Source organism: Carassius auratus, chromosome 12 (assembly GCF_003368295.1).
Source record: "Carassius auratus strain Wakin chromosome 12, ASM336829v1, whole genome shotgun sequence".
Classification (NCBI taxonomy): Eukaryota; Metazoa; Chordata; class Actinopteri; order Cypriniformes; family Cyprinidae; genus Carassius; species Carassius auratus.
The window spans coordinates 263,660-277,782 of record NC_039254.1 but is presented as its reverse complement, the minus strand read 5'-3'; the positions used below and the strand labels follow the sequence as shown (position 1 = coordinate 277,782).

General features: G+C 34.8%; 1 protein-coding gene across 3 annotated transcripts in view; it reads left to right on the top strand.

Annotated features, from left to right (window-relative positions):
- The first annotated feature begins 13,015 nt into the window (after positions 1–13,015).
- The window catches only part of fdxr (ferredoxin reductase), a 20,439-nt gene continuing 19,331 nt past the window's right edge, over positions 13,016–14,123 (top strand). The window contains exons 1-2 of one of the 3 annotated variants that reach the window (XM_026275995.1): positions 13,016–13,784; positions 14,035–14,123. The exon at positions 14,035–14,123 is cut by the window's right edge and continues 277 nt beyond it. The gene's annotated coding sequence lies outside the window, so the exon portion shown is untranslated. The other 2 variants (XM_026275997.1, XM_026275996.1) reach the window with 2 other exon arrangements.

The following is a 14,123-nucleotide window of genomic DNA, read 5'->3' as shown; positions in this document are numbered from 1 at the left end:
TATCAAGCTATATTTTGAAGTTACTTGCCATTACTTTCTAATTATTTATTAGCAAATCCTGAGAGAAAGTTTTTTTATAGTTAATCCTACATCATTTTAGTCTGAATATTGATTTAGTGTGTGTTTGTTTGCTCAAACTAAAAATAATAAATGAATTACTTAAGTGAAACTGAATAAATATCAATATTTACTATTACATTTGACTTGTTCTCATTTGTTCTGACCAAACAGCTCTTGTTTATGCAACAAAAGTGAATGTAGCACAACTGTCAAACTTAGTTTATAGTAACTTGCAGTTTGATAATTATTTACTAGCGATTCCTGAGTGAAAATACTTTCAAGGCTAAATCCAAAACCATTTTTTGGCAGCAAAGTTGAATTTTTTTTATTTATTGTTTGTGTTTGTTCACTTCTAAAATGCTGTATAACATTGTACAAACCACACACATTCTGAAAACACAAACCCTCATTGTTTCTGGATAACAAATCTAACAGTTAAATCTTGTTGCTGAAACATTAAAAGCCTCCTGTAAAGATAGCTATCTATTGTGACCTTGTTTTCTCTTAAACATTTCTCTACAAGTTAATCTTGACAAAATATTCAAGGTAACTCGCTGAACCATTCAGGGTTAAATGTCTTTTTCTAGGCTAAAATTGTCCATTATAGCAATAGAGCACAAGAGGCCATTGATGTAGTGAATATGGCAAAGTGAACACTGAAGAGTCAGCTAGATTTTTTCCTGTCGTTTTCTCACTACAGCAACAGCAGTGATTCAGATTTTGAGACGTGGCAGTGGACCAATCCATTAACGTTGTTACTAAAAATTATATTCATGTGACGCACACACATTAACCTGAGTAAGAACAGACTTCTTCTGTTTTAATCCAAAATTAATTCTAAACTGCTGAACAAATATACTCTTTGAAATCACATCAAAATAGTTCCACAGCCGTCTTTTTCCATGCATACAGTGAATTAATCAGTCTTTATATTAACCAGTCAGTACTCCAGACCAGGAAGTGTACCTTTCTCTTGACCTCTTTTGGAAGGCCAGAGATATATATATATAGAGAGAGAGAAGAGAAGGGTGAAAGAACAGCCTTCGGTTGAGCCTGTACTGATGGTTCAGGGGTCAAATACATGTTTTTTCCACCTTACATTCTGTTTCTGTGGCTCAAGTGGTAGAGCATTGTGTTGGCAGTGCAAGGTTGTGGGTTTGATTCCCATGGAACACGTTTTGTAAAAAATGTTAGCCTGAATGCACTGTAAGTCGCTATGGATAAAAGCGTCTGCTAAATGCAAAAATGAAAAACAAATACATTTTTTTTAACACTTTATAAGTTGCAAAATGAAAGTGAAAATGTGTTACCCAATTGATTAGATAAGTTTAACATGTGACTCTGTGAAGCTCAAGGGATGGCATGAAAAGTCTGGAAGATACGCTTCACATACAGTATCTGATCGGCAAGCGTACCTCGTGCCTCCTGTATGTTGACTTACGCTGGAATGTAAACAATAAACAAACTCACATGAGGAGTAGAAGAGCTTGTATTTTATGTACTGAGAACTTAACATTTTCAAGTACAGATATTATGTCAAAATGTTTCCTCGATTAAAATCCAAAAAAGTGAAAGACTGAACCTGATACATTTGATTGTATATGTAGCCTTAGAAAAAAAGTACACATTTCTAATCTTTTTGAAAAAAAGATATAGTAGAGATTCTTATTTTAGTATTTTTGATTTCGAAAATCACTTTTCTTATTGTTCTGACAAAACTGCTGTTGTGTTTACAACAAAAGTGATGGAGACCATGACGCCAGGCTACATTGTAAAGGCAAGTGAATAATATATATTTTTTCCCCTATAAGCCTCATATGGCTTCAGAAGATTGGAATGGCCTTTATACTACTTTGATGCTGATATGCTATGATTGAAACTTGAAAGTCCCTGGTCACCATGCACGTTCAGGATGGACAGGGATAGCAACATTCTCCAGAACTTCTCCTTTTTCGGTCCACTGAAAAATGCATTGCATAGGTATGAAAAATATTAAGGGAAATTCTGATGTTTATTTTTACTTTTCTTCTAAAATACTTCTTATCCTCCTCTGTTACAAACACTCAATATTCACTATAAAATAAACAATTTCAAAATAAAAAATATTTTTTTCCATCTTTCAGCAAATACTGAGTTATAAGTTTTGTGTGATTAAATAAATCAAAATGACAATAACCACTGTTACCCTTTAAGTTGTATCTTTTTAACTCAAAATAAAACATAGCTTATGTTTTCACTTACATATGGTAACTAAATGCATCTTATATTTCCAGCTAAAATGATTTTTACTCTTCCCAAAATACATGAGCTGACAGATTTTTTACTTATTTTAACCACTTTTAAAATATAAATCACATTTGTTTTTAAAATTACCTTTTAACCATGACATTAACTCATCATAACACATACTAAGTTTGGTCATTAAAAAAGTAGATTTTTCAAATAATTAAAAATCTTTAATACAGCATGTGCCAAAGGATCAAAGGAATCTGTGTGCCAAATTTCATAACTTTACCACAAGCGGTTCCATGGGCTACCATTGACGAGAAGAAGAAGAAATTTGGCCTCAAATTACATCCACCTCAATGTTTATGGTGGTCAAGGCCCTGTCAGTATCTTCAGTAGACCTGTATTTGTTGTAGTCTATTGATGGTAGCTGTCATAAACACTATTGCATGAAGGTAAAGTTAATTGCTTGTCAAAAATGTTATAACAACCTAAACAGAAGTGAGCAATCTTGAAAGTGAAAGTTAAAAACTATTATTATAGCCAGAGAGGAATGAACTCAGACGGTGAAGACACAGACCGTGGGTGAGCAATAACTTTCTTTATATTTACTAATCATTAACCAACCTTGGGAAAATCTTCAAATACATTCATTACACATTTTGCAGATATTTTAAAATGCATATGACTATCGAAAACAGTTTTTTGATGATGATGATGATGATGATGATGATTTTGTCTCATTTCTCTGAACTGTTGCAACTTTCCACTTTATGTTGCATAATCAGAGCAAGTGAGCCAAAGCGAACGCAAACTGTAGAGGTGCAAGTTGAAGGAATAAATGAAGCCTAATTAAAAGAGAACAAATGCTATTTCATGCATACTGAGTTTTTTACACTGTTAAAGAGTTGGACTCCCATGCTAAACATGGACAAAGTTTCAAAAATTAAGTTGTACGTTTGAAGGAGTATTTTTGTTTCCAAAAATACTCCTTCCGGTTTTTCACAAGTTTGGGAAAGTTTTTTTCGAGTATGGGTCTGTGTGACGTTAGATGGAGCGTAATTTCCTTATATGGGTCATGAGGCACTTCTGCCGGAAGAGCGCGCGCTCCCGTATAGCAGAGCAGAGAGAGGCTGTGCACAGACGATCACTGATCAGAGCGTCGCGAAATGTCACAAAAGAAGTGTGTTTTTGGTTGCCAGGGCAAGACAACCCTGCACAGATTACCAAAAGAGAAACAGCATTAAGGGACCAGTGGATGGAGTTTATTTTTACAGAGCATCAACGGAGTTGTGCAAGTGTTTGTGTTTGTTCCCTGCATTTCGAAGATGCTTGTTTTACAAACAAGGCCCAGTTTGACGCCGGATTTGCACATGGTTTATTTCTTAAGGATAATGCAATCCCAACGAAAAAGGGTCACGATCGTGTGTTGGAACCGCAGGCGGTGAGTAAAACTGCTTCAAATATCTCTGTGTTGTCAACTTAGCTATCGGCGAGTAAGCACATCAAGTAAACAACATGCGATGTTGTCATCAAACTGCACTTTCCACATGTACAGCTTAAAAAAAAAAAAAAAAAAAAGACGACATAAAGTGGAACTTGTTAAATTGTTAAATTTCAGCCTCTGGATCTGATTCTGGATCATAAATATATGCTGAATCTGACTGTTAGCCATGGTTTGTTTTGCACAACCTGATTTTACCAAGTGAGACATGTTCCTGGGACAACATCGTTGTTGACCCTGGAACAACATTGTGATTAACCAATCAGATTTGAAGAACCAGTTTATAGATTTTGGGAAGTTTACGCTTAAAATCAGTGTTTGGTGCTTGTACATCAGTGTCATTCATCTATCATTTCCTCTGATTTTAGGGATTACTCATGGTTAAGGTTAGGTTTAGGTGTGGGGATATGGTTAAGAATATATTTTTGGAGTAAAATGTTGTTCCAGGGTCAACAAAATATGTTGACCTAGGAACACATCGAACTTGGCAAAATCAGGACGTGCGGTGGTTTGGTTGGTTTTGTCCTCAAGCTTCCAAACGCTCTCAACTCAAAAGCCTACTGGCGTCCGTGATTCTTTAGCTCCGCCCACACGTCACGCCTCTAGGCGCTCATGTTTTTCCGGGAAAAATCGGTACAGACTATCTTTCTCTTATAAATATAATAAAACTAAAGACTTTTTGGAGTTATGAAGGATGCAGTACTACTCTATAGGTACAGAACAGAACTCTATAGAACAGCCTTTGTGCCACAGATGCATTGCAAGCTTCTGGTTCAGGACACAGTCCTCATCCTCCATAAAATGCACTGCACACATCTGAATATTTGCATTGGACTGTTCTGGAACAATGTTGAAATACAACTTAACCACTGGTTTCTGGACGTGTCCTCTTTTGGAAGGCCAAACAAAGTAGTTTCGCTTTCACATAAAAAAAAAAAAAAAAAAAAAAACACAATATAAAAGACTTGTGTAGTATTGATCATTTGCAATAGTCTGAAATGTGAGGATGAAATAAAAACAATTATTTGAGCTTGTATATAAAACCAGCAATTCATAATTTTGTATTGTTATTTTTGGGTAGAATAGAATAGTTATGATTAGATCTAATTATTATCTTAAAAAAACACTGAATGTTTGCATTTTCTGTATGCATAGTAGCCTACTTTCGCTTACCTCAATTATCATGCTTTTCATCAGTTTCTGTCAGCTGAGACTGAGAATCAGCTTGCTAGTGCAATCCTAGCACTGTTCCCAAACCTAGAATTTAACAGTTTACAAGAAGGAAATGCCTGGTTGAAAGTGACTGGTAGAAAGCTGCGCACGAGCGGAAACTTCACATTTGATTATAGCAAGCAAGCTAAGCGAATGAGATACTAGGATAAACGTAACCACTTTCAGTATTGTTTAAAAAATATACATGTAGTATTCAGTACATTTTTTCATTATTGAATGAATCATTTAAAATATGCATTTTTTTTCTGTTGAGCTGGTGTTTGAATCTCTTTCTTCCATGTTTAATATTAAATGACATTTTAATGCAGGTTAGCAAAATTTTACAGCTTAATTTTGCTTTTTAATCCATTCGACAGAACAGGTTCAGTTCTATTCATTGCTATTCTTGTGGTCAGTGCATAGTGTCTTCATGCATTTCAAATTTAATTAAGATTTTTAAGATTTAATGCCATTCTTTTATTGCAGAAGCAAAACCATGGATGTTGTAAATGCTGTGAAACTGATCGTTCTGGTTTGGACTTTCGCATCTGTCTGTGAGGGCAGTGATGGTAAGAAAATGTTTTAGGAGCACTTTAGTGTAGTGTTTAGTGTAGTGTTTAGTGACCCAGATAGAGCTGGTTCCAAGGTTTTTTTTTTGTTTTTTTTTTGCAGCACTTTTGTTTAAAGCTGTGAAGAGACCACAACAATAGCACTCACTGTGCTCAGATTTTCCTCCTAAACTAAAAACCCATTTATAGTCAAGTCAAGTCACCTTTATTTATATGACGCTTCAAACAAAATACATTGCATCAAAGCAACTGAACAACATTCATTAGGAAAACAGTGTCTCAATAATGCAAAAGGACAGTTAAAGGCAGTTCATCATTGAATTCAGTGATGTCATCATCTCTGTTCAGTTAAATAGTGCATTTATTTGCAATCAAGTAAATGATATCGCTGTAGATGAAGTGACCCCAACTAAACAAGCCAGAGGCGACAGCGGCAAGGAACCAAAACTCCATCGGTGACAGAATGGAGAAAAAACCTTGTGAGAAACCAGGCTCAGTCGGGGGGGCAGACAAAACCAGCCTAAAGCTTAAAAACTTTAGAAGACACTCAGAGCAGTAAAATGCCAACAACTAGAAATTCCTTTTAATGCAAATTAAGATTACAGTGGCATATGATAACAATTATTAGCAAGTGGTTTCGTGCACAATACTATGCTATGATACACACTCAGGCTTACCATAGTCAATAGATTTTGACATTTACCATGTAAACCGATGGCTTTTCTATTGCAGTAAACTTGCTTTTTAGCTCATGTGGTATAACAAAGCCCTTGCAGCAGAATTACATAAACAAAAACATATTTTACAGTAACATCAGAAACACAGTATAGAATTGTTATTTTCAAGCGCAATGGAGCATTAACCTTTTAGTGCCACTCGCCGGAACTACCACACAAACTGTTGTTTTCAGTAAAACATAAAAGATGCATTTACAATTTTGCTTAAAAAGTCTTAATTGATATAAGTTACCTTTGCCCTGACCTTTGCTTTATGTATTAAATAGATAAGCTTATTTTTCAGATTCATGTATCTTCAGTTCAAGCTGTGCTAATGTGAGTGGAACTGTGCGTGAAGAACTAACTCTCACTTGCAGCATCTCACTGAACTGCACTAAAGGAGCTGATCAGTGCTGCATTATATGGTACATGTTTAAGGATGGCAGAGAAAATGGCACAGTAATCTACAAAAAATTTCTTAACAAGACCTGTGAACAAGAGACGTTCCCCACATGTGGTTACAAGCCAAATGCAACCATGACTGCAAAATTTATATTATTTTTTCAAACAAATTGTGGAACAAAGTCAACAGAATTCATTGTTAACGTAACAGGTAGGCGACATGGTGCTGGTTTTTATTACACTTCAAATTGTTTTGTTTTGTTGAACTTATGATCCTTAAAAATCTGTTTGCAGAGTCTGGAGATAAAACCATCATTACAGATAATGTTAAGAAAGGTATTGCTTATCATATTCACATTCTATCATTTTACTGTTGTTTATTGGTCCAGATTACTTACAGGAACATCCTCTTCATCCTCTTGTCAGCGCATTTTTAACTCCACATTATGAATCATAAGTGATTTCAGGAGTCAAAGTACATAGATCATGATATCAATAAATATATTCAATCTCTAGCAAAAATATACAGAATTCAATGAATCTGGTGTTGATTTTATAGTTTTAATCATGTCATAACAGAATCTGAATTCTCTTTGAGATATTACTGATTGTTTTTTTATTAATTTTCTCATCAAAGGTGAAGCGAAGCTGACTACATCTGAGGTCACTGTCACTGTTGGTGCCATAATTGGATTCATCATCATAATGTTTATAATTTATAGAAAGTACAAACCCAGAATCCCATGTGGACACCAGAGAGACTATAAAACAGCTGATTCTGTCACAAAACATGATGACAACAGTGAATAGTCAGAATGTGCATCTCAAAAGCACAGCAGGACTGTGTAGCAAATGTGTTTCACATCCAGTGCAGGTCATGAACCTTTAAACATGTTTATTGTTGCACCAGTGTTGTTAAAAGTCTGTACAGAGGAATTATAACTGTCTGTGTTATTTGGCCAGCTCAGTGTACTCTTTATCGTAAGCTGTACGTTCTGTTTTATATTGATTTCTGGGAAATAACAGAATACTATTGATCTGTTTGATCAGACTACTGTATACAGTAATTATGTTACAAGTCTGTAAACTCTCAGAAAGCTGTCACTGGGCCGGAATGTTACTTTGGAAATGTAACAGGTTACAGATTACAATAGAACCCTATTTGAAATGTAACAAGTATTGTAAGTAACAAGTAACTGATTACATTTGAATACTTTTTAATACCTTTTCTAAATTTCTAATGAATGTTTTTGACTGGTAATCATTTTCAAACATGTAAATAAAGCAGGGTTAACCTCCCACTAGAACTCAACACTGATTACGAAATCCCTCATCACTTGAATTAAGATAATAATAATTTAATATTAAAGCACAGCCGCCACAATCTTTTACTCTGAGATCGTTCCGAGGTTAAATGCAGATCTAAAATCATAACAAGATATGGTTTAATAGCTGAAACTTATTTTGAAATAAAATATTTGCATAGCTATGACATAAAACACTGGCATCCAACAGTGCTTTGGAAAAAAAAAATCTGTTATAAAATAAGCATGTCCTAAAAGCCTGAAACATTGGTGTCTCATATTTTAGAGAAGTCGCTGCAATTTGGGAAAGAAATCTGTCAAATCTGTGTGTGATTGTGATTGTGTGTGAAAACTGCTTTTGTAATTGTTTTAAGTAACTGTAATCAGCAAAAAATACAGTTACATTTATTTTGTTATTCAATTACGTAATTCTGTTAAATGTAACTATGACTCACCAACCCTGGGCAGTACCTTATCAAAAGGTACACCTTTATTTACCCCTAAGCGCTGCATATTAGTACCTTAAAACCCCTTTACGTGCAAACATCGCCGACGGCCCCAGTTTATTATTGTTTCACTTTCACAGCACATTAAACATCACTCTCTTACTTGATCTGGACAAACTGTGCATCAATTGAAAGTTCAAAGACTCTAGCTTCGATATTTGACCAATATTTTGATACAACATTGTTGCAGTGACAGATATTTAGTGATTTATGTCAGGAGTGCAAAATAATAAATCCGTATTATGCCCCATTTTGAATAGAAATTCACCACTCACTCATATTCAGTCACGCCAGCAGCGGTTTATTTGTGTTCACATAGACTCACTGAACAGCGTCAATAAGGATTTATAGACAAAAGATGCATATCTGCGGAGATATATGGATATATTTACTGATGTTTACTTCATATTTCTTCAGACAGAATCGGCATTTCTATTCATTTTCCACTGATTTACGCGATCTGATGATAAATAGCCTCTCCCAGAGCCGTCTCTGTTTGTTTGCTTCCGTGTACTCGAGCTGTGACCCAGACAGACTCTCTCTGATTGGACCTTTGGGTTGTCAATCTAACAGTCCCAAAACCAGACAGCGTCAGATCGTGTCACATGGTTCGTGAACACTTCCTGGTTCATATATGCTCACAACAACACTGAAACACCTCTGTATACACGAAATATCCGAATAATAAACCCGCGATTACGATAGAAAAGCTTGGTATGAGATTTTCTTGAGATCTGGGGCATTTTATAAAATATAAAAAAAAATGTACATCGGAAATGCTAACTTGTGCAGCTATGAAAAAGGCTACAAATAGCATATTTTTACAATAGTAAACGACCAAATTCCACCCCTGATCGCTAAAGGAAGTTATTATAAACACTCGATCGGGGTTTAAATTGAGTTTTGTATAAAAGTGTACTAATAATTTCATAAATTGTCTGATGTAGCTTGATGCTAACGTAGCTCTAATGCTGCTAATAGCAGGTGCTTTTCTTCTTCATAATGCATTTTTGTCTCAATAATTCACGTCAAGGTCGTAAGAAAATGTTTTGTTGTATTTTTATAGTAAGACTTTTGATAAATAAGGGCTAAATGCAAAGAGAGACTGAAGTGAGATCGCTGCTTTGTGTCTTTGTAAAGCCTGAAAAACCACAATCAATGCTAATAAAGGTGGAATAAAAACAAAAGAATAATGATAAAAGAATAATGCGGATAATGTGTCATACCTGGCGGAGGTGTGAAAGACTAATTTGGTGAGAACAATACAACGAATCGGGGAGTTTTGCAAAGCCAACACACATACAAAATACACAGAAGAGTTTACGTGTGAGATCTTACAGAGATGACAAAGGCCATAAATCAATCTGATTAGCCTTCTCTAAAAAACACACATGACATGGCCTTAGAAAATATTTCATAAAATTCGCAGTTTTACAGATTAGATTATGAAATTTCTAATGAAGTTTTGAAAGACTTGTGGCTTTAGCTACACTCTATTTCTAAACTCATATCTTACATCAACACATTTTTAAATACATTAAAAAAATGTGTTTTTAATACTTTTATTTTTGTTTTTATGTTTGAGCTTATATATCTCTATTATCATAACAGTCTGAGTGATTCTGATTCCTGAACAGTAAACTTTGAAGTGTCAGCTTTGTGAACATATGTTGAATATGCATCTAGTCAGAAAGAATCATAAGCAGAAACCTTTTAATTTAGGGTATGTCATTTCTGTCTCCATGCCAAAAAAGGAGGTGCCCAGAAAGGGGTTAAAGTTACAAATTAATACCTAAGTGTAAACAAATATCACAAGAACACAGTGGCATTTAGAGTCTCATGTTGTTGTATAATACAAGTTAATTGTGCGGTAAAACTGTGGGAAATCATTAGACTTCCCTAAGGGTTAGGGTTAGGGTTAGGGTTAAGACTCCAGCGTGTTGCAGTGGTTTGTTTGATTGACACAATAATTAATGATGAACCAGCAGTTATGTAGGAAATTGTGTCACTCTCCAGCAGTAGTCAAATAATATTGATGTTTGAGGTTCATTTCTGATGAGGCAGATTTTCAGCTGTTTGGATGTTTTATTTGTTTCAGAAATCCCAAAGTTCCACCAGGGAATGGAAATGCACCTTCCTTTGTCTCATTTTCATGTTATTGTTGGCACAGGAAAGCACCGATCATTTCTTTGAAGTTTCACTCATGTTTTTTTTTTTGTGTGTGTAACTTCAGTTATGCAGTGATTATCTTGCATGATTCTATTCCAAAATAAAATTTTCAGTCCACCCCCCCCCCCCAATGGTTCTCAGCCTTTTCTAAAGCTTTTTGTTGTTGTTGTTGTTTTTTTTTACATTTGACTTCTGAAAACATTCAGAAACATTCAACATTGTAGAAATGTTCTCAAACAGAAACCTGTTAAAAATCAGAATATTCTCATTCTTCATTGGTTTTTTTTTTTATTGCTATATCTTTTCTAAATGATCGACCTGTGATTAGATTAAAACTACCAAAAGTCCCATATTTTCATTGAGTGGGTCAAAACTTTTGAACAATAATTTTATAGAGTGTTCAATCTTTATATCCCATTCAAAGATTAATGACTATCCAGGAAAACATAGCCTACTTAATCATGCTAGCAATGTAATAAAACATGTTAATAACATGCTATAAACATGCTACTCATGCTAACAGCATGCTAACATCGTACTAACCATGTTAGCAATAAGAAAGCAACGTGCTAATTATGCTATAAACATGCTAGCAACACGCTAACAAAATGTTAATTAACATGGTTATCATGGTAGAAGCAATATAGCTACATGCTTATCCTAAAACATGTTAACTGTGTTAAATCATGTTAACAATATGCTAATCATGCTAGAAACGTAACTGTAACATGCTAATCATGCTAGGAACATGCAACATATTAAAACATATTAAATCATGTTAGCTATGTGCTAAATCATGCTATTTAAAAACGTGATCAACATGTAATCTCAAGAGTTGTTCAGAAACTTTACTCATCTAGTTGTGACTAACCTGCTCTTGTTTATTTTTGTTTTAAAAAAAGTTAATGTAGAGCATGACTATCAAGCTATATTGTTTTATTACTATACCTTCCTGAGTGAAAATCTTTTCAAGGATAAATCCAACTCCAATTTTTGTCAGTAAGTTTGTACATTTATTGTGTGTTTGTGTGTGTGTGTGTGTGAGAGAGAGAGAGGGGGGGAGAGAAGGGAGAGAGAGAAGAGAGAGAGAGAGAGAGAGAGAGAGAGAGAGAGAGAGAGAGAGAGAGAGAGAGAGAGGGAGTTCACTTCTAAAGTATGGTATAATTTAAATTAATGCATTTAGCAGACGCTTTTATTCAAAGAGACTTACAGTGCATTCAGGCTATCAATCTTTACATGTCATGTGTTCCACGGGGAATCAAACCCCCAAATTTGCTGCTTGATAGAACAGTGCTCTACCAATTGAGCTACAGGAACACTATAACCGTATTGCATGGTAAAAACCACAGTCTGAAAACATGTATAACAAATCTACCAGCTAAATCTTTTTGCCGAACCATAAAAGTGTCCTGTGGAGGGCTTGCTATCTGTTATGATCTAGTTTCCTTATCAAACGTGTCTCTACAAGGACACTTGTGGACATATTCAAGGTGATTCGCTGAACTATTCAGGGTTAAGTGTTTTTTTCAAGGATAAACATGTCAAGATGGAACAAAAGGCCATGAATAGTGAATTAGCACAACACTAAATGAAAAGAATGCAGTGTGTTAAGCTGTAACTGGTTTGCTTGAAAGAAATGGGTTGGCTTAAGCAGCTAGCTATATTCAATTCCAAAGTGAAGAGCCAGCTGGACTTTACCTTCTATTTCTTTCTTTTGTGATGGAGACAAGACAGTGAATTAGCAATTCATTAACGTGTTTACTTAAGAAATGTTCTATGCAAGTGACACACATACAGCTGCCTGAAAAAGAACTACCGCAAAACAAACCACTTAAAGTTCACTAAGGAAAGGACAATAAAAAAATAGTCAGAATCTACGCCCATTAGATTAATGTGGGCAATGTCTGCTCAGAGAGAGCCCACGGTCAGACCTGGAATATGCTTGTGTGCATCATGTCTTTTGCTATTATTTATTATTTATTATTATTTTGCTATCAATTATTATAAAGATTAATCGCACTCCATAGCCTATAAAAAAAGTTGCTCGCTAAATATAAACAAATAATATTTTGACAGTCTCTATTTTGATTGCTACTACAGTCAATGGGGAATCAAATTGAATGAATACAAATGTAAAAAAAAAAAAAAAAAATTGTTTTCTAGTAAAGTGTTCAAATATTATTGTCCCACTTTGTTGTGGCTGAATGTGCTGTGGGATTCAGGTAAAGTTGCCTACCTTACATTTTATTAATAATAAGTTCATTTAAAAACATTGACATTTATTGGTTATTTCATAGTTGACATGTATAATACATTTGTTTCTGGAAAATTGAAAGGAGTGGGCAGTCAGAGATGAAAGAAAAGAAAGAGTAAAGAATAAAAAGGAAGGCGAGGCATAAATTGTTCAATGAATAACAGATTCTTCTGAGAAAAGCCTGCTTGTTGTTGCACGTGTTTTGGTCACATGTTTAATGTTGTATTTAATGTTGTATGAGTTGATCTTGATCTGCATTCACACACTTTCACATACACGAAGTAATATGCAGCATGTTACTGACATTTCAATTGCAACAATGCAATTTGTTATAGTTGTATTGGAATCGCGATAAGAAAAAGTAAGCAACACCATACAATAAAGAACCAAAGTAGTCTAATAAAACTGGACATTGATCCTTATTTGAGCAATAGTAGTCAGTTGAGCAACAGCTCATTCTCATTCAATGCATTATTTATTTTAACGAGGCAAACACAGACTGCTTGGCACATATGGTAACTTGTTTAATAATTGAACAATTGTAGAATATTGTAATTAGCAGACAAAACCCCATAAATCACGATCAGATTCTACTGATGTGGAAGACGTGCATGAATGCATGGCGTCGTCGCTGTGTGTAATATATTTGTGCACAGTCTGAGACCTTCAGTCAAGGCTAAACTGATAAAATCCCTCAGATGAGTAGTGAAGCAGCAGACTTCGAGGAATATAACGTTAGTTCGGTTATGTGTGAAAGGATCAGCAAAAGACAGCGGAAAGTGACATGTTCACCGAGGAGGAACGTTTAATCGGAGCATTCGTTTATCACGGAGAACTTAAATCGATGCACACTTGAACAGAAGTAAGGACACTTCATTTATATATAGCTTTAAACTGGTTTTTATTTTAAATTGACGCTTTGCGTCTTAATGCACCGCGTGCTTTTTTTAAGCTACTGATTTTGTACTATGCACCGTATTTTATTTATTATTTAACAGCGTGTTGTTTTATTAATAAGATCAGCTCTGCTCTAACGTTACTACTTGTTCATACAGTTGTCATGCACACTTCAAAATATTATTTTCTTATTTCTTCTTTTCTTGTGCACTCAGCATTTCAAAACCGGGCACTTTTATTTGAACTTACTCCAAATGGACCCAGTGCAACAGAATTGGTGCAATCTGAAGCAAAACAGTAAAAA